At 41.8% G+C, this 20,684-nt stretch overlaps 1 long non-coding RNA gene across 1 annotated transcript in view; it reads right to left on the bottom strand.

The window, feature by feature from the left end:
• Positions 1 to 15,777: 15,777 nt before the first annotated feature.
• LOC135486396 (uncharacterized) overlaps positions 15,778 to 20,684 on the bottom strand; it is a 51,871-nt gene continuing 46,964 nt past the window's right edge. Inside the window, exon 5 of the long non-coding RNA XR_010446691.1 lies at positions 15,778 to 19,107. This is a non-coding gene — a long non-coding RNA (uncharacterized LOC135486396). The remainder of the gene's footprint in view (positions 19,108 to 20,684) is intronic.

Below are 20,684 nucleotides of genomic sequence, written 5' to 3'. Positions count from 1 at the left end.
ATATGGCTGCAGTTCTAGCACTCCCCTTGGCGCCATCTGCAGTGGTTGGCCTAGTCTCTGTACTGTCGAACCCCTCTCTCGATCACCAGCCGGTGTAAAAGTAAAAAGTGTCCCCCCTGGAAAAAGTGTCCGGCCCTATTGTATTCTGCAATATGGTTCTATAGAGACCCTGACCGTCAATAGCTCAGAGATTGAAGCGCATAATAGAATCCTTTGTTCCTTTGGACATTTTATCCTAGGACATTTTAAACTTCTACACCGGCATGTATCTACATTTATTCAGTCGAGCAACGCGGTAGCTCCTGACCGATTTTACCGTACATCAGATCCTTGAGACTTCGCCGACTGTTTTCATTCGCGTCTGGAATGTGGCACTTCGTCTGATCCAGAGTCCAGGCGTTCTTGAAGGTCTTGAAAGCCAATTTGGTTACGGTCTACTCAAGGTGCTGATAAGTTGCCAACGGCAGATAATCGATACGAGGTGAACTATCTGCCCTCATTGGATGAAGTGATTATTACCATAGTTTTAGACACGACCTCGATCCAAGTGCCAATTCTAGTTATATAAAGTATGTAATAACGTGGATATATAATCGTGCAAGATGTGAAATAAGCCTCATCCAGCAAGGTTATTAGATTTAGATGATCAGCCTGTTTGTCATTCTTTGTACTCTATGCGTTGAAAGCGAATTCAAACGGTCACGTAGTCACGTATATTTCTAATATTCCAACTTGTCTCCCTTTTTTGTCCGGAGGGACGCTCATTAGGAACCATTTTCTAGCTGTGTTGGCTGCGAATTCGCCTTGTTGACAGGTCTTCCCGGGGCCTTCCCGGATACCACCCGACCACGGTACATATAAATGGCATTACCCACAATAATGAAAGGAACTGACGTGCGGAGTCGAGGGGCTGCGAGAACGAAGATAAGAAGGGTCAATTTCACCCATCGAGATACACATCGTTTAAGTGAGATCTAGAGTGATAAAAAATATGTCACATATTTGACAAGGTTGTGAACTTCTTCGATTATTTCCAGCTGACTGCGATCCCTTGCCAATAAATTTGTAAATCTCGGATCTAAGCAATAAAGTATGAGCTGGGTCTACATTAGATAACTTGAACGCCTATACGACTACCAGTATATAATTTGTATTGAATAGTCTGGTCTCTTGTCCATAACTTGGGAACTGAGTGAGCTTAAAGTTGCAAAATCTGTTATTTCGTACGAATTTCGGTTGTCATTCGCGGAGTGGCACCACTGGTCATCTCAAGCCGTTACACAATATCAATGATCTTTAAACGCAGTTGAATAATATTGTGGTCTCTCTGTGTTTGGGTCATGGTCAACAGTACCCAAGATAAAGAAGTATTCTTGTCCTGGTAATCTCCTGTCCTCTCGTGATACGGCCCTAAGCCAGACCTGTCTGGAGGAGTACTCTCGTCCAGGCAGTCTCCTCAGTACTGTCCTATTACCTGATATAGTTCCATAGACCGACCTGCCTGGAGGAGTATTTTTGCCCAGGCAATCTCCTGACCACTTCACTGATACGATACCATAGCCAGACATGCAGAATGGTAACGAACCAGCACATTGAGCATGACTGATGGTACAGTAATCGGTACTGCAGACTCTTAGTCCGTGTCCGAATGGCCTCTCTCAATTTCTCGACCAATCTCATTCTCTTTTTATCTCTCACGAGCCATTCTATTACCAAATTACCCACCCTCAATGAATAACTGAACATTTTCCCGGCGTCATCCTAGCGAGAAAGGGCGACATTTCGTGCGGTTGATTGCTCCATAATTCATCTTCAAAGTAATCTTCACGACGCGATAACTGGTGATCATCTTGGCAAGAGAGACTGGCCACTCGGCCGCCAACACGACCTGTATGTGTGGTTGAATGAACCAGGTTGGTTATAGACCTAATCCTTCCTCTGGCATATTGCTCGTATCTCGCTTTATAATTAGTACGTTTGACTGGAAACCAAGAGGAAATGAAAAAGAACTAAAGTCTAGAGTTTACCGCTTACAAATTCGCAGTACTGAAGAGGTTGATATTCAAATCCTGCTTCTGTAACTCCAAATCTTAATGGTATATGTTCCGCTATCAAATCAGATATGCGACACTCTACGTGACAATGTCCACGCCAACGAAGACAATGGAGGATGATTTTCTGCCCCAGCCTCACCAGCCACAACTAAGAGAGTGAGTTCATCAAGGAATATATAAAGACATGATTAAGCGCCAAGTGGACCAATTGAATATAGTGCATCATCAAAGGACGCTCAATACCAATCAGGCATACTGAAGGAGCTCCTGATTAGATTGTGGCAGATCCTTACGCAGAATTCCTCGCCTGTGTAACGCAATCTTAAGAGAGCAAACCCCCACCTTGAGAGCATTGCTGGCTGGCTCCCGTCCGCAGGAATTAGACTTGACCTGCGCTGATGAAGGTCAAATGATCGTTGATGCTTCATTCTGTCCACAGCTCGTGTAATTCCCAGCACTATACTTCGACAAATTATTCAGCGTCCGTTGAGTGAGGATAATGCGCGTCTCGCAACACCAATGATTCTGAACGTAAGCGCTTGCAAAGAGGCAGATCCAAGATATTCTGCGATGTATTCGGGTAATTTGAAGAACCTTTCTTCTTACCGAAATGTCGTCTTTATTTCACATATTTAAGGATCAGAAGCACCCAATGTAGCAGACTGTCAGCGGGAGTGGGCTATAAACTGTTCCATAAAGAGCGAGCGGTTAGGGGCGGTAGTCGGCGTCAAGAGTTTACTGTTAAGGTTAAAGCTGACTGCCATTGTGCTGTATCATCAGCCTCTGGTGCAACGTTGGCATACTGCATAATACGATAGCCAATTTTCAAATGCTGTAGAGTTCATGTTTTACCTCCCGCCAGAATTACTCTCCTCTGAATAATGTAGAACTCTGTATTCAGCAGTGCTGACTTGGCATCATCTCAGGTATTCGTTCTTTCGCCCGTATGTAACAGTAACGGGCACTGAAAACTATTTTACGATTTAGAGTCAAAAAGAGTTTCAATACACTACACTGTCTATCATTATACACCTTTCTCACAAACCCCGTATCCACAGATTTTCTATTTCAGCATTTATCATTGATTGTCTCTAAAATGGTAAATGAAACTAACATTTCTGCCAAATGCGAGTCGGACTTCATTAATGCCTATAGGCACGGTTTTACGATGATGACAGGGTTCCGTGCTCTTTTCTTTGCCGGAGGTTGAAAGCGAAATGGAATTGATTCTCTCAGTGATAACTGTTTGAAATGTTGTCGTGCGTGACGCCTAATGCTTTTGAATGACTTAAGGGAGTTTTCGAATGACACTTGGAATCGTCTCGCTGATGTATGGTACAATTTGGCAATAATGGTTCCTTCGACTGGTTCGGTGATCAGCGTAATATTATGTGGAAGTGCAACTGTAAGTGCAGCTTGCAGGCGTAAGAGCGAGTGGTGCCCGGTGTGAAAGTAAATTTAGCCCCCTTAGCAATTCGTATTATCCAAATTGTTGTTTAAGGAATTTATAAATCGAATCCTTGTTTGTTGGCCAGGGCTAAGACTGCATGGGTCTGACGTCCTCACTTAGTGCCCAGTACTGAATGCTTTTAGGAACAACTAACTCTCACAAACGCTTTACATGGCCGGGAACTCACTCTGATGGCTCTAAATGCATTTTCCATGAGAAATATGTGTTGAGCCTCGATTGAACCTGGCCAATGACACTTCTTGTTGGTTGGACACTGTTTCCAAGCCCATATGCAGGACCTTCGGAAAAATTTTTTTTTTTTTAAAGAACACAGTTTTGTAATTAGTCCGCACAACTTAATGTTGTATTACAACTATTAGCTATACCAATGACCAACCAATAGATATTTCGACTGGAAAATGTAAAAACATATTTCAGAGAGTTAGTCTTTTTGTACATCCGTCGTTCGTCCGAATTTCCCCTTCCACGTGTCTCTTCCTTCTAACATTTTATGTAGCATGGTCTAATCATCTCACAAAAGGCGTCGCTGTTTCCTGTCTCGTTGTGAACCGGAGACAAATGTCAACACTGAGGACGAAAGTCATTGTCGATTGTAATTCTATTCACTACATGATACATGTATATACTATCGAAAATATATAAGCTCCTCTTATACAGTTTTGATACCATTTTTATGAGGAAGTGACACGAACAACGTAAACAGAGGATTTCAAAATGACGCAGGCTTCTGATGATTCGTCGCCAGGATTAGAAGCATGCAATGTAGACACTGCATGCACTATCACTCATAGTGCTATAAATCCGATGGAAAATTGTTTACCCAATACTGTATATTGCATTGTCTGTGGACTATAGTATATTTTTGTTGCGGAAGTGACGTGAACCAACGTCACAACGGATTTCAATACGACACACGATCCTGCGACACATGAAAGCTGGTTCGTCGCCAGGATTAGAAATTCTAGTATCTTTTCTTGACGTTCATGATTTATTGATATGAATGTGAGACACATTAGGCAGCTAGGATGGCATACAAAGAGCGTAGTTTTCATTTAGATTAGAGCTAAAGGCTTGTGTGTTTGGATGGATGGACAAGAGTGTTGTTGCTGATGGAGGAACAATGAGCAAGTTGAGTTGTTTCAGAGGAATATCATCCGTGCGATTACATGTATAACACAAGTTGAAGTGGACTCTGATGAAGATGTCGGACTAAGAAGCAACTCGAACCTCAATCTCGGATCACCGCGTTATCCCTCACACGTTCAGCTGCATTTCTTTCGGTAGCCTACACTCCTCGATATACAATGTAAATGTTTTGGTGCTTTTAAGAAGTCTTCAAGGGCTCGGCACAAAATAAGCACATTTAGAGGGTGCATATTATATCCGTTGGCCGAAAAAGGGTAAAGCTTCTAAAGCTCAAAAACCTCATTTCGGGGATGTACCACGACAGCCAACAGCAGGTCTCACTACCACAGATATCGTCAAATTACAAAGCAACTTTTATTCTTATCCCACTCTGTCTGGCTATCGATTTCTTAAGTTCACCCGTCTGCGAGACTGAAAGGTTGGGCATAGTATATACCACGCGAAGTATTTCTTTTTTTCGGATCTGCAGAAACCATTTTGCAACTCCTGTGATTTCGTGAAGCCAAAATGATGCGATATGAATGCCATAGATAGTGGTGTTTTTGAGACAGGTCGTTTGATGTATCCGATGTTACTGACAACGGGCCCACCATATAAATGGCTCATAAACTTGTATTAAGCTCTTTCGATAGGTCATATCTCCATAGCCTATTGTCCACGAGGAAATCCCCCGGCTTCGAAGACATACATTGTCATATAAATGGCCGATAAAATCTTGCGGATGACAAGAATTTTACCAAGTACCATTTGCGGCAATAGAAAACAACATGATGAGAGCCAGAAGCTCGCCCGCCGTTTTTAGCTCATCTGGGTGAGCTTATGTCGAATGAAACTGAAACTGAATAAACACAACTGTAATATAGACATCGTATGTGTCCACTTCCGCCGAGTCTTGGAAGTTCCCTTCAAGGTCAGGCACAGGAGATATGTGGCTTCTGGATGTCCTTGCTTTTTGTTCCAACTTTTTTATATATACCATCTGCGTCTGTCTCACCGAGGGGCTTGTTTTTGTACAAGGCCAAGAGCGAGAAGTAAAACTCTTTTTTCCTCCCACGACGAAAGAATGTATTGTGCTCGTCGCCGCTAAGTGCGCAGCCGCTGGTCCAATTGAGATGGTCTGCAGGAATCCCCTTTGCCGACCTTCATTCTTGTTTGTTGCCTTGACAACGAGGAAAGGAAAGGTAAGGTGCATAAAAAGGGACACCAAGGAATGAGTTTCCACCTCTTTCTTTCCTTATTTTCCAAAATGGTATCGCGTCCATATTCGCAATGCTAAGATACGATGTGGCCCTGGGATATGACCGAATAAAAGAACAAGATCTGGTGGTTTTTGTTCTCCGTGCACTTATTGGGCTGTTTTCATGGTTTCTGGAAAGGAATTTGTCACTTTGAAGCCAATACTAGGAAGGAGAATATGCTTGAATATTATGTCTTCTTTGGAGAATGGACTTTGACTGCTTTGACCGCTCAGATTTATATTTCAAATATGCAATGCTATTAATCGATTTCGTCTACTATACGGCGGCCAACCAAGTCACTGCATCGTTAATATCTAATGCCCATAATTAATAAGCGTTTGAAGAGTGCTACCCCACTGGCATCAGCTGCCGAGCTTGAAGAATTCATTACGCGCTCTCCATCCCAATTCTTCTACCAAAAGCAAATTCCGCCTGAGTGTATGAGCCACCGCCGAGCCAATATCAGCCTCAATTACGCTACAATTTCTTGCCACGGGCAGGCGTAATGGAAGGAAATATGACATACCAGAAAAATGACGAAATGTAAAATGTTTCTCATTTGGCGCTTTCAGCCGTCTGCGTTCTGTGTTAAGATATTTCTATTGGTGGAGTGGAAATGGTAGTTGCAGGGACCTGGAGGAAAGGTCATTCTGTCGAAGATCTGTTGTCGTTGGATTTGATCTCAAGCACTCTTTAGAGTAGGAGTTTACGTGCATGTAGAAGGGTATTAGTGTTACAATCTAAAGTTAGGCCAGTTTGGTCTGAAAGCACTGATCAAGAGTGCTTTTCAACCCTATCGCCCCTTAAAACGTGGTACTTACATACACTTCATTAACAAAGGAATATGATCAGTGAACTTTTCCTCCAGTATGTAAAGCACTGTGCGCTTTATGATAATAGTAATTTCGAAAAGTGGTGACAGAGCCTTGCCATGCAGCCATGGCGTCACGGTATTTTTTCTGGGTCTATATCAGTTTTGCTTTGGGAAAGGAGAGAAATGGAATTCTCAGCATAATAGCCAATTCTTTCTCCGTTTTCCTCTCTTTTTCTGTTTGCCCACTGGCCAGGTTTGACTCCGAGAAAATCCAGGCAGATCCGTTTCTTTGATAGCATCACTGTGCTCCGTGAGGGTAATATGCGCACAAAAAATGTTATCAAATTTTATTGACATTTATTACTACGGCGTGACGGGCTGCAAGTGACGTTGGTAAATCTATTATCGGTTATACGGGCGATACGATCAAGACTAGCGATAATTGATCATTCCCTTTGGGTGAGAAGAAATCGAAATCACGAGATGGACTGAAAATAATAACTGTCCATACACTTGTTTACTTATAAACCCTACCATCTCGCTATTCTCTTTGGGATGAGAAGCGAGGGATGCTGGTCCTCGGTGCAAGGGTGAAGTTATCTGATGAATCGACATCGACCTTTACTGGAAATCTTTCAAGTACAGAAATATGAAAAATGTGTTTGTCTGAGGAATTCTTTGTTGATTCTACGTTTTTGCAAAATGGCTTTCAGTCGAAGCAACTTCTCTTTTCCGTTAGACTTCTATAGGTGGTAGCTGCGCGATGTAAAAATCGCTTTAAATATCGTAAATGTTGAGTACGCCTTCATGTATCCAGTGTCGGCGTCCAAATCTTTCCTAAGTGCATACCTACCTCTTTCCTTAATGCTTCGGCGAGAAGTGGTACCACCATTGCATATCGACCATTTCTACTTTCGCGTTGCCCTTTTCTATCTCATTTTTTAGTTACCGCCGCAAAACTGCAGTGTCAGCAAATAATGAAAAGCATCTTGCTCAATACAACTACTGCGAAGTCTTCCGGATAATGCATCGAGTACATGTTGGTAATATTAATTTCTACCATTGACTGACTTCTCACATTTTCTTGAATAAACCGCAGCCCGGCTTGACTGATCGCCTGTTATACCAACTTAAAAAGTGTCTTTGATATTATGGCAATATCAAGATGTTGCTTTTTACAACAGCTCAGGCTGCCTAGATCTCTATCATCTTTTCGCTAATATTGACATTAAGTAAATGGGGAGCTTAATGACGACGGAAAAACTGACGTTCCCAGGCCGAATAACGGGAAAATTAATTTCACAGTGGAGTTCTCTGTCTTGGGAGAGAAAGTGCGAACACTACGTGCAGTTAATGTCATGCTTATGTGCGTTTTCGTCGTTTGTTACATGTACATGTATTGTGTACGGTGGCTGGGAAAAGACATCACATGTGTTTTTTTCAACATGAAATTTTTTTTCAGGAAATAACTCGATCACCCGAGATATTTTCTCGATCGCCCGAATTATTTATCTCGTTCGCTCGAGATAATAAGTCCATCGATCGAGACATTTCCTGAAAAAAAAAAAATTAGGTACACAGTGTACATTGTATTACACGCTATAATACGAGTCTTAAGCATCGTTCTCAGTCATCCGAGGATAATATTGCGAAATAAATCACTGCTGGACCCTGCATCCTGCGGATGCCCAAACAGCTTATCCAATCACACATCTACCATGTCCTATCATATATCACCATCTTAGTTCCATTATGGCTGCATAATGGATGTTGCGTCCAACCGACAAGTGCGTGATCATCTCTCGTTATCATTTCCAACCAATTTCATGGTTATTGTTTTTGGGTGAACGCGTTCGTCGCTATCCGGTGACTGAATCCCCATGACAATGTCAGCTGGCCGCCACTCCTGGACACCCCTATGAGCCCTTCGGCCTCGATGCAGACCGGTTATTGATATAATTGATATACCAGCGCTGTTCATCGTCATCAACATCATCATTTTCAGCGTCGCCGTTAACATCGTCATCGATCATCGCCATTGCCGTCGCCATTTTCACGCGGTTTTACACCAGTTAACTCACCGAATTAGGAATTCTTCATTGAATTCACAAACGCCGCCTTTTTCGATGCGGCCAAGGTTGATCAAGAGTTAGTCGCTGGTCAAGGGACCCTGGTCAAGCTAACGGATTCGGGACTGATACATGATGATCGGCAGACGATATTTTCATGGCGGACTACGACCTGCCCATCCATGATTTTTGCCCGACTTGTCACGAGCCAATATACTAAGAAGAACCTGACCAATACCTACTAATACATCTGGACCAACAAGATTTTGTGATCGCCAAGTTACTCATCCTTATCCTTGACCTGTTGATCCCGATAGTGGTGACGCAAGCGCACGAGTCGGGATGCTATCAATAACGTGGCGATGGACTTAAGAAGAACAGGTACAGACAAATAGACATGAAACAAGCTCGAAAAAAGCACGACCACTCCATAGCGTCAGATTTACTCAACAAAATTCCCGCAACCTTACGGTTAACCTATTCAACCGGCACTGAGATGGCTCGTAAATTGATATAAATGCACAAAATTGGCTTTCAGTTTGCTATATTCAGGCGAAATTGAACTCATATAGACTGTTGCCACCGAAACTGTCTGTCTAACGTAGCCTTGATTGACTTCATCAGAAAGCTGTCAAAATAAATTGAATTTCTCAACGATGGCACTAAATTCTAAGGCCGAACTATACATCTTCAAGAAAAATGCCAAGTCCATTAGCTCTAGATCCTCTAGGGACATCCCGCACGTTATTCACAATGATATATAAAACTCGGAGTATAATTTCATACTCACTCGGATGACGACCTGGGAAGGATTGGCGTGAAGATGGACCGTTAATTCGAGCGCTACCATCACAGCGCTTCACTCGTCAAGCCACTCCCGTGCCACGACATTGTAAGATGTAACTGCTACAGATAGGACACGTTGCAACTACATTTTAGGTTTCGCTAAAAATGCTTCAACTGATACACCGCCTCCTGGCCGTATAAAAAATGAATTATTTTCAAAAAGATTCATCAGGATATATACCCCAAGGAGTTTTTGTCCAATACAAGTCCAAATAAAAGACTCATAAAGCAAAAAAGATACTGGTTCCCTCGCAACTCGTGAATATTCAATTAAATGATAGTGTCGTTTCGTGCATAATTCAACAAACGGCTGAAGGAGGAGGCTGCAAAACTCAAAAAGACTGATCGCAACAATATGCTTCGTTTACTCTTCTCAAGGTCCATGAACTGCTCTTCCACGGGTTATGCTCACTGATCCGAACACTTTTCCCAAAGTGAATTGTTAAAGACATCATACTTCACCTTAATGGTTTTATCCGAATAAGTTTTGAGCGCCCTAAACCTTCCAAATAGAAATTACCAGAAAAACCAATTTCGACCAATTACCAAGTGAAAAGCTTTAGATAGCTCCTTCGTACAGTCGTACTGTCTGAATAGGAAGTAAATTCACAACATTTTTATGGCGTTTTCCCCTTGAAATCAAGGCTCAAATCAAAAATTGATGAATAATAGGCCGGCCAATGCCATCTTTGAAAAAGGACAGATGCTGATAGAGAACTATTCGAGGGCAGTCATTATAGAATGCAGTTTTCCTTGTGAAATTCTGTAAAACAGGAACTGGGTAAAGAGGAAGTTTGAATGACATCTCATCAGACCTTCAATTCATGGGAAGGTCATCCAAATCCAATAGTTTTTGTTTCATAAAAATCCTTCAAGTAATAACTAAAATATAGGCGATCGCTGCAGAGTCAGCTGTTATAATGGAGGTTCAAATAAAAATGTCGGGGGCGTCATGTAAGCTATTTCCGTTCAATTGTCTTCTTACTGACCGGTGAAGCCTGCCCATGAGTAGCGTCAGCATATCATTCTACTTAATAAATATTTTCTTATTTACCATCTCTGCCATTAAGAGTTCAAGACACAACCCCGCGGGAAAAATCTTGGGAAAGTCGTCTGAGTCAGACGAGACATATTTACGAGGCACATAGATCAGAAAGTAAACACAGTCTTTCGCTGGAGGCCAATACCGCCATGGCTTCTCATATTAATCGGAGAGCAGGTGGTATAACATCCTTAGCCAAAGGAATACATTTGTATTAATGCAGAATGACATAGCATCCAGCATCTATGCATCTTTCATATCAACTTCCGGATCTTGGCATGGTTTTATCCACAAACACACATAGCCTAATCTGTTTTTCTACCCTCGACAAACCCTTCTTGTGAACGTATAAAGAGTCCGCCCGTCAGGTGTCTGATATTGGACAGACCCAATGCGCATTTTCCGCCATTACTCCTCTTTTAATGTATTTTGCACATACTCATATCCGCGCACACGCGTACGCGATTCCAACATAGAATATTTGCTAGCCCATGGTAGAACGGTAACTTTTGCCAGCCTTTGCCAGCTTTTGAGCAGGATTGCTTTAGGTTCTCGTGAAGTATTACAAAGTAATACTTCACGAGAACCTAAAGCAGTAATACTTCACGAGAACCTAAAGCAATCCTGCTCAAAAGTTATTTCGCGGCAAATTTTGAATCAAATCACCCGATATAATCAAATGATAAAATGTTCGAGGGTTCATGTGGAAGAAATTTGCTCTAGATGGCTTGAATCTTAGGTGGCTTCTGTTGCCTCCCTTCATCTACAGGTAACTCACGTGAGATTTCCGTGGCTTTACAGTCTTTGCCGTTGCTAAGTATTTGGCGTTCGCGTCCAAGGAATAGTCCCTTCCAAGTTCACGAATGGCCGTGGACAATCGCCTCACAAAGTGCCTTTTCTGTCTCTCCCTAATTTTGTGCGTTGATACGAGTGGGAGAGCATGCTAATTCGCATTTCAGTAGGGATTGTGCTAGGATTCATTGTTTTCCTTCACAAAATACCAGTAATCATAATCACATTAAGAACTATCCCTATAGCTATAAGAGCCTTCTCTTGCTTTCTTTATCATATCAAAGGGAAAAAACCGCCGTCTACGCCATGATATTGTCGTCTGCATAATGTCTTCTGCTAAAAATAGACAAACAGGATGGATGTGTCTGTTGTTTCGGAAATATAAACAAAACTTCAAACAAGGTAGGTTGATGATGATTATACATGCCACCCCTGTTCCGCGAAAATCGAATACATATTGGGAATCACCACCATCATTTCATATGTAGATGTCTCTTGATGCAAAAAGCAATTGCCTCTATCGAACATTCTGTTTGCTTCTATCATCACGTATCTCTGACGTCATGACATCACGAATCACAAGAAAGGTTACCCGGAACTACTCAAAGTTATATTTTTTCGAGCAATATGCAGCAATGACCCCTTTTTGCCTGTGTGCTGACCGAAATTGAAGGAGAGGCATTTGATTAACAGGTCAGTCAGGACGTTAATGGCAACTCCCAATTAATGGGCAGGCCTTCGTGTAGCAGCATCTGGCATCAGCAACATCACACATCACAAGATGGCGAGCGTCAAAAGCATTCTGGAACGGTCGTTTGGCTATTTTGATGCAAGGTTTAGAATCACAAGCAATTACCACTCACCTGTTCACTGCTCATCGTATATTTTGAGCAACGTGCGCAGGTTCTCTTTTCACGAGTGTGTATAAACGATAGAAGGTGCTGGATACGCATGTTCTTTATTGATCTCTCAGAATGTCAACGATTTACACCAAATCCTACTCCAACATTACATTCGCTGACAACAGCACGTCATGACATCTCATACCACAAGATATGGTTACAACTACTCATCGTACCATATTTCGAGCAATACGCACAGGCACGTAACCTCCTGTTTCTTGCTCAGGTTTCTCGTACAAAGAACCCCGAGAATTCCTCGTGTTACTTACGCACAAGATACGTTAACAAAACACATACATGAATTCGTTCTCTCGTTTCTTAAACAGAAGCAATGGAGATGAGTTCCTGCGAACAGTAATGAAGGTACATCTGCGCTTATGTGATAGATGAAATACATACCACTTCGATAAAATGCATTGCAACTTACATACTTTGTACTCTGTCGTTCGCAGCTCTTCATAAGGCTTGCGAAACTACCTGCATTTAAATCCCGTAAAATGTAACCTTTCACTGTATATCACATCTTGCTGTCATTTCGAATTGATAACGTCATTACACTCAGACCTGGTAGTGTTAAGATGAACAAGATTGATTCCCACTATTTCACATGGCATGTTGGCCATTCGTGTATCAACCGAGATGTTTTTGCGAGAAGTCGTCACCAAAGTAGACAAAGATGATTTAGTAATGCTCTTGCGGGGATTACCCGCAGACGCAATTAGCACTGGCATGACTGATGCCTCCACACCCACCTGTATGAGAGTTTTTCACTGGCTCGAAAGCATGCGTCATTGTATTGAGTTGTGTGAGGGCATGCCATTGCTATGGTGTCTTCGCTTAAATAATTCCACCTTCCTGTAGCAGTTTTTAATTCTGCTGCTACGACTGAAGTACATTTACGTTAAGATACTACTATTACCAGCAGTGTATGACCGCTATGTACAACACGCGATTTACAGGTGATCAAAACCTGTACATATTGTAAAACATATGCACGTAAGCGACTTCAATCTGCATGAATTAAAGTTTACATGTGAGTTCCTCAGACATCCCGTGATATGAATCTTAATATGGTAAATTTGAATCTCACACTTAATGTTAGACCACTTATGCATGTACTGCTAAAATGTGTGGGACCACTCTCGAAAGGTTGAAGTTTACCAATGCTATGAAATCACGGTGAAGTATCATTGGGAATCGGAAACGCGTGTTTAATTTCGCGCGAGTATCATCATGTGGTTGTCATAGCTACGGCGCTAACTCACACACTTCACGGCAGTATCAAATTGATAACAATATTGAATATCTTGAGAACTTTTTCATGAACGTCATTAGATATCTCCTTATCTGCTATTTCAGCTTCTCTAAGACTTTCAAATGAGCTAGATTTTCCATCAGAATGACGGCTGCTGTCTAATAAAAGCTGCGCGCACACAACTACACGCGCCGCAGACGTCGTCAGATTCAAAATATACCACCATTGAAAACTGAGAGGGGTTTCTTATATTGCATCGAGGTACTGCGCACTTTTGCCTTGTGACGTGACTTGATCACCACAAAGTGAGAGATATATGAACATGCGATGAAGATGATGAACGCAAAACATATATATTTCCTTGCTTTAACGTAAGATCGGGCCAAGTCAAAGACCTGATAGTCTTGAAAACTGAAGAGAAAATTTGTTTTATAGCCTACTGATGATGTATTGGCTCGAGATGGCATTGATGGCGTCTTGGGAAAGCATACGAGATTTTTGGTTCATCTGAACCTTTACTTTCTTGATATTGCCTACATCGTTCGAAACGCCCACGTCAAAGCACAAGTTTCGAATGAACTTCTTTGAGCTTAAGCGAATTATTGTGGCAATGTGATGAGAATAGCCGAAAACTATGAAACAGCTCCTTCCGGCCAGACAACGAATTAGTCAAAAGTATCGGTTGTGGATTACTTCGATCCTATTCTGGCTCAATGAAAATCGCCTTTTACAATAGTAGATGCAAGTGAACCCCCACTTTTATAGGTACAAATGGCCACTTCGGACAGTATAAGATGATTAATAACAAATTGAAAGGTATTTCATTTTTGCCACAAGAAGCCACATCCACTGAGTTAATGTAATAATGATGAAGTGGCCTCAGCTTACATTATGTGCCTCCTTGAAAACTACTTTACTTAGTTGTCGCTATTCCAATATCATATAATTCCCTCTCCGGATACGCAGACTCGACACGGCTTTGATTCATCAGCCGACTGGAATAAAGGCAGACCTTTCAATCACCTTTTGCCCTTGGATTTCAATCAGTTTCCTTTGTAGCGTAGAGCAGTCTTAAGAAGAAATGATTAGTCTTGATTTGAAATTTACATCGTCTGCTCGTATTTGAAGGAAAGGGTCAATGTAAATTGAAGAGTGTGAATGGATATACAGGGTGTCTCAGGAAATTTGACTTAGAATTTCGTCGTTGGAGTAGGGAGTCCCGTTTGATACTCAATCCTAGATAATTGGCTTTTATGATATTGGGGTGGTTGCCAAATTTAGTTTTACTTGTTATGTCAGGATATTCCAACTTTGGCATTGACAGCTCTTTGAGATAATTGACAATTCAAGTGCATGCATCCAAACTATTACCATGGTTCCGTTTGAAGTGCCACCATACTTGCCATTGCTGTCTATCTAAGGTAACTTTTTAAGAAAGTCCATATCACGGCCGTGGCTTTGACCAATTTAGGAAAAACTATGATAGAATCTGACCACAACTGGATGTTGCTTGGGTCCTGGATCGATTGGATGGCTTCGGTTGTCTCGTACAGAAGGGGCGCACCTGAGAAGAACTTGAAATGCCAGACTCTGACATATCGCCGGCGGCATACCGCCAGAACACTCCAGAGGGCATATCATTCAGCACGTGAATATGGAAATTCTCCTCTCAATAGCCCCCTTCTATACAGTTTCTGTTGAAGGGCTTCGATTTGCTGTCAAACGCAGACATGGCCCGAGGTTAGGCAGTGTTTCTTTTCTTTCTCAAATGTTAGGCGCACAAATGTACAAAAGGGTGGCGAGTTTTCAGAAAGGGTTGGCGCTCAATAACGTCTGTGTTGATGGTTCAGCGTGATGACTGCGGCAAAAACACGCCAAGTCAGCGTATTTGCAAACTAAAGATGAAGAATCGAAAAGAGAGGACAGCCACAACCTTGCTATAACTTGGTGTGGCTAGAGACTTTCAAATAACTTTCAAATAAATCTATTTGAAAGTCTCTGGTGTGGTCGACTAGGACTGCGTACGCCATAAAGAAAAATCGTGCCGCTGGAACTTCTCTCTTTATTGGCGCAGAACATCGATGTAAAAAAAAAAAACAAGCGAAATAGTCTGGTAAGGGTATTTATTATCACAAACATACATCGGTAAAAATACATAACGCGACGAGACAGGTTCTATAATATACTCTTAGTTTCATTCAATATTTGCGAGACGTCTCGCAAAAAAATCTAAGTTCCAGTTCAAGGTTTCCCTGAATATTTTATAACCGATGTTTTTCTAATTAACTCCCTTACATCAAAACAGTAGGAGGCTCGTCTGACAAGGTCCAAGCCATCAACCTAAATGCTCTACACGTCATGTCCTTGCCGCTAATTCTTGGCAAACATGCAGCCTATTGAGGATTTTTTTCCCAACGGAACAAGAAACAAGATATAACATATAAATCTTTGATAACCACATTGTGGTGGGGAAAATGGACCAATCCCCGACCCGTCTCGGCTAGTTCGCAATCCTCGCGTGACCAAGCCATCATTGTGCGACCCCTTGGGTACATTACAGAAATGAAGATTCATTATTTACCAATTCGCTGGGTGCAACACGAGATGTGTATACAGGGCAAGCCGGGGACTTGGTGCAAAATGGCGACCACATGAGCTGGCGTTGGAACCGCCTTTTCTCTAAAACCAGGTTCCGATTACAGTTTAGTTCCGGTGTGCTTCTACCGTGCAATCATTCTCTGCGAAAATCACCAGAAGTCTTGCGCAGTTACAATACGACCGTACTTCCTTGTGATTGGTTGAATGGTGAAGCCGGATCAGGATTGAGGGCGTATTGAGGGCATCTGATTGACCAATACAACCGGAAGTGTGAAAGATTCTGCTTGGGGAAAGTGGCAAATACGATTATAGGTTGAGGTTAAACTGGACTGGAGTATTGTAATGTCCCCATTTGTCATTCCTCACATTTCTCAAGCAGCGATTTGGGAATTCCAGTCGGTATTGGCCGATCAATGAGATATCATCCTTGGTGCTGAAAGTATCGCCATACTCAGGTAGACGGCTCCGATTGGTCAAATACGACCGGAAGTCCAACATAGCTGCTCAAAGAAGGTAGCGATTGAAGAAAAGGCGACAAATTAACACCAAAAATGAAAGTTTTGCCACCACATTGACTATCAAAGCTGAATTACATTTACCTGGACCGACCGAAAGCATACTATTTTGGGATATTTGGTAAATTTGTTTTCTTATCGACCAACAACGGTCAGGCGCACCACGAGAGGTTTCACTGGCTTGGTTGTTGGGGGACTTGTTATTCTGCAGGAAAGACGAGTCCACGGACCACATTCTTTGTTATTTGGAGAGAATAAATCCAACCGTCAAGGAATCTGTCCACCCTCAGTACGTTTATATCTGGGCGACATCAGTATGTGAACTTGCTACCCTACACAACAAAAAACATATTCAATGGACTCTTCCTTCCTGTAACAAAAAAAGTACCGCATACTCAAAAAAGTGATTTTTATTCATTTCAGTCAGATGGTCGACCTTGGCGTCAAGATGGAAGAACGTTAGATGAATTCATATTTGTAAAAAATGTGCTTCTATAAATTTGAAGACTGCTCTGGATGTAATGTAAACATATCAAGCGAAATATGTAAAACCCGATAAGTTAATAACCAGTTGCAATTATGCGAGGCATCGTAAAAAGATGTGCCGATAATAGGAAATTGATTTGGGCGAAGACGCGTGCACTTGTAACAAGTTGGGACTCTTTTAGTATTCATTGGATTCACTGGCTACATAATCGTATAAGGACGTGGCAAGCAAATGGGGCTGTTCTCAGCAAATTGCAGATAGCCTAATTTCGTTAAACCACAGACAAATGTCGTTCAAGTCATGGAAGCATATCACACACTTTAGTTCGTAAACAAAAACAGACCTATTGATGTTATATATGAGAATTACTAACACAGAAATAAGGAAATAAAGTTTTTTGAGTTGTCGAAAACCTATCAAAAACCCGTTATCTCTAAGGGTGCATATATGTTATCAAGTTGACTTCTTTCTCTGATGATGGACCAGAAATACTACATAATTCCTAACTACGGCATGAACTGTGACGTGTAATCAACAAAAGACTCGCACTGGAAGTCCGAACAATAAAGTTTAAAGCTGTAAAAACACGGACCTATAGCACTCCGTGATGAAACTTGTCCGAACAGCATACGGCAACTCGGACAGAGGCAAGCGACCCTCAACACGCCAGTCAAGATTAACCACTAATACCAGCCACTGACTTGCGTGAACACGTCCAAGGTCGATATTACAATGTACGCCATACAGTGAAACCATGATGGATCCAACATCCTCTAATCCCTAATTGATTTTCCGTGTGTTCGTGCCACGCGTGTCCCGATGACATCCGACGTACAGTTTTCATAACAAAGTAATGTTTGAAAATATCGTCACGGTGGTCCTTGATCCTCGCTGATGGAAACCAAGCAGAAATCCGCAATTTTCAATGCCGATGAAAGTTCAATCGAAAGACGCACTCTGTGTTTTGATAATCGGACCTGCCATAGAAACTACTCTTGTTGAAATTTGTGCCTTCCCTTGGCATTCACCGCGTGCCTTAATTGTTTCTAACGCACACCAAGGCGCCCACAGTGAACGCATAGAGAGAGCCGGTTCCACGGCATAGCTATGGCGACGAGGACAGCGGGACTTCCACCTTTGTTCAGTTCATGATTAAAAGCGACTTCCTTCCACTACGCGGAGAAACAGCAACCTATTCTTTTCATGTTATTGCAGTAACCTGTCAAAGATGCCTTGTCAAAGCAAAGTAATAACTCTGTGGTTCCTTAATATCACTCGGCATGCTACGAGATTAAGGATCACAGCCACAATATTGCTATATGAAACACGTCAAGCTGAAGTGCTGATTATCGCTATTTCTAAGGGAACCTCTAATGTGCGTTGGCTTTTAGAGTGGTGCTAATAGAAACCATCTTAACGCCCTTCGAGCATTTGAGATGTATGCGCGTTGATGAAATGAACAAGTCGCATATAACATGCAATGATAAAGTCGAATACCTAGAAACTAACAATGAATTGAAATGAGTGAATGAATCTAATGTTAACAGTTCGTTCAAGCTTTCAAAAAGTTGTTATTAGTGTTTAGAAAATGACGGCCCGACACGTCTAATAATTACGGAGTCTTTCACAGTATTGTACTACGGTATCACACGGTGCAAAAAGCCACTAATTAGCAAGAGAAACCCGAAAACGCATTAGTTAATACTCCCACCTACTTACTATCTGTCGAATAAACCAAGCAGTTATTCTTATTATGTGTACCAAATATCGGTTGAGTCACTTGCCACTGTAAAAGATCAGGGTGTCTTAAGGGATGTCTTCTAATCCCGAACACGCCAGTATCGATTCTGGCTCATCTCGCAGACGTGTAGGCACAACCTGCAAAATATAATGGACCCATCGTTATATGGTGCGTGCGTGTTTACTCCAGAAAATCGGATATTGTGAAGGGCTCGCTGATCACCCAGGCAAGAGGTGGAACGTGTTTTGTTGTTAAGAAGGTAGAATTCTGGCGGAAAGGGAGATGATGAAGGCTGCATTATGGTTAAGTCGCTGGAGCTGCCATTAGGCAGCTTTCGCAAACTTATACGGATTCCTCCTCAATCAACGTATAAATGATGATTTATGAGTGTCGCATAAATAATATAGCACATAACTTGATGACACCACACAGACAATGAAATTAACGGATTTGTCATACAAGAAGTTGGCCACCAACAGAAGTGAAACTGCTCAGCATATGGAAATATCTGACAACATAGCCTCTATTAAGACACAATAAGCACTTTTTAACAGCTTTCCACATTCTCTCGCGTAATCCAATTGCAAGAACACTCTACTCCTTGGATCACAATACAAACAAGGGAGTATGCAGCTTTTAGATGATGTCTCAGCTACAACATGAAGTCAACGCGGGTTAACGCTAAAACCGACAAATTACAATAATGCTTGCGAAAGCTTCATTTTTATGAGAGGTTGCACTATAAAGGAGAATGCTAATCTACTTAATAATGTGAATAGCCAACTTATAATGCCGACAAGACCGAAATGAACCAAATGGCCTTTAATCGATGTCATCATCCAAAGAAAAAAATGTGTCAGCAAATATCAATGCAGAGACAAATGAAATACCTCTCTCAATCTATATCATTATGCAAAATACAAGCATATTTGCATCAAAATCAAGACAAAATGACCTCACTCTATCTATATCATTATGCAAAGTTAAACGACTCGAGCGCACCTCAACCGCCTGGCAAACTGCCTTATCACGCCATTCCGCTCCGGCAATGGCCAATTTAGCGCCGACGATATATGTATCCCATAGCTGGATTTGGCAGACAAGTAATGGTCCCTTTGGTACCATAAATCATAGCCTTCCCTCAACGGAGAGAAAAGGTGTGAGTTTCATTTAACATCCGCGCTTGAAGACATAGAAATTACAGATGTGATAAGTTTAATCAAAAGGCTGCATTTAAAAAGGCGTCTTCCTCACCACAATCAGAAAACAGTCCAATGCAGCATACATGAAGGAATCGCGTAGCAAGAAGGATTTGTTTTTATTCCGTTTGACTCGGCCAACCTCCGCGCGGCGATGTTTTTTTTCCTCTTTAGGCGGTCCTGCAAGCAAATGTCGTATACAATGAACCTTTCCACTTGAGATGTCTGGATATAATATTCATCAACACAATTAGTGTAGTAAGTTTCGCGCTACATTAGTCTACCGTATCAAAACGCCTACGTTTTCGTTTCAAGAAATGAACGTGGTCGTTAAACCCCACGAGTGCCGAAGCAATTACATTTCATTTCCATATTTCAATGAACCAACCAACGACTCGTTTTATTCAGTTGTATTCACTAACGTAACTTGTCTTCGCCGTTGACACAGCTTTTGTGGAAATAATTCGTTCGTTGCTGCAGGGCGAGTTAGCATTATATTTTCTTTGCAGGGGGGA

Source organism: Lineus longissimus, chromosome 4 (genome assembly GCF_910592395.1).
Source record: "Lineus longissimus chromosome 4, tnLinLong1.2, whole genome shotgun sequence".
NCBI classification, from domain to species: Eukaryota; Metazoa; Nemertea; class Pilidiophora; order Heteronemertea; family Lineidae; genus Lineus; species Lineus longissimus.
This window is presented reverse-complemented; position numbering and strand designations above follow the sequence as displayed.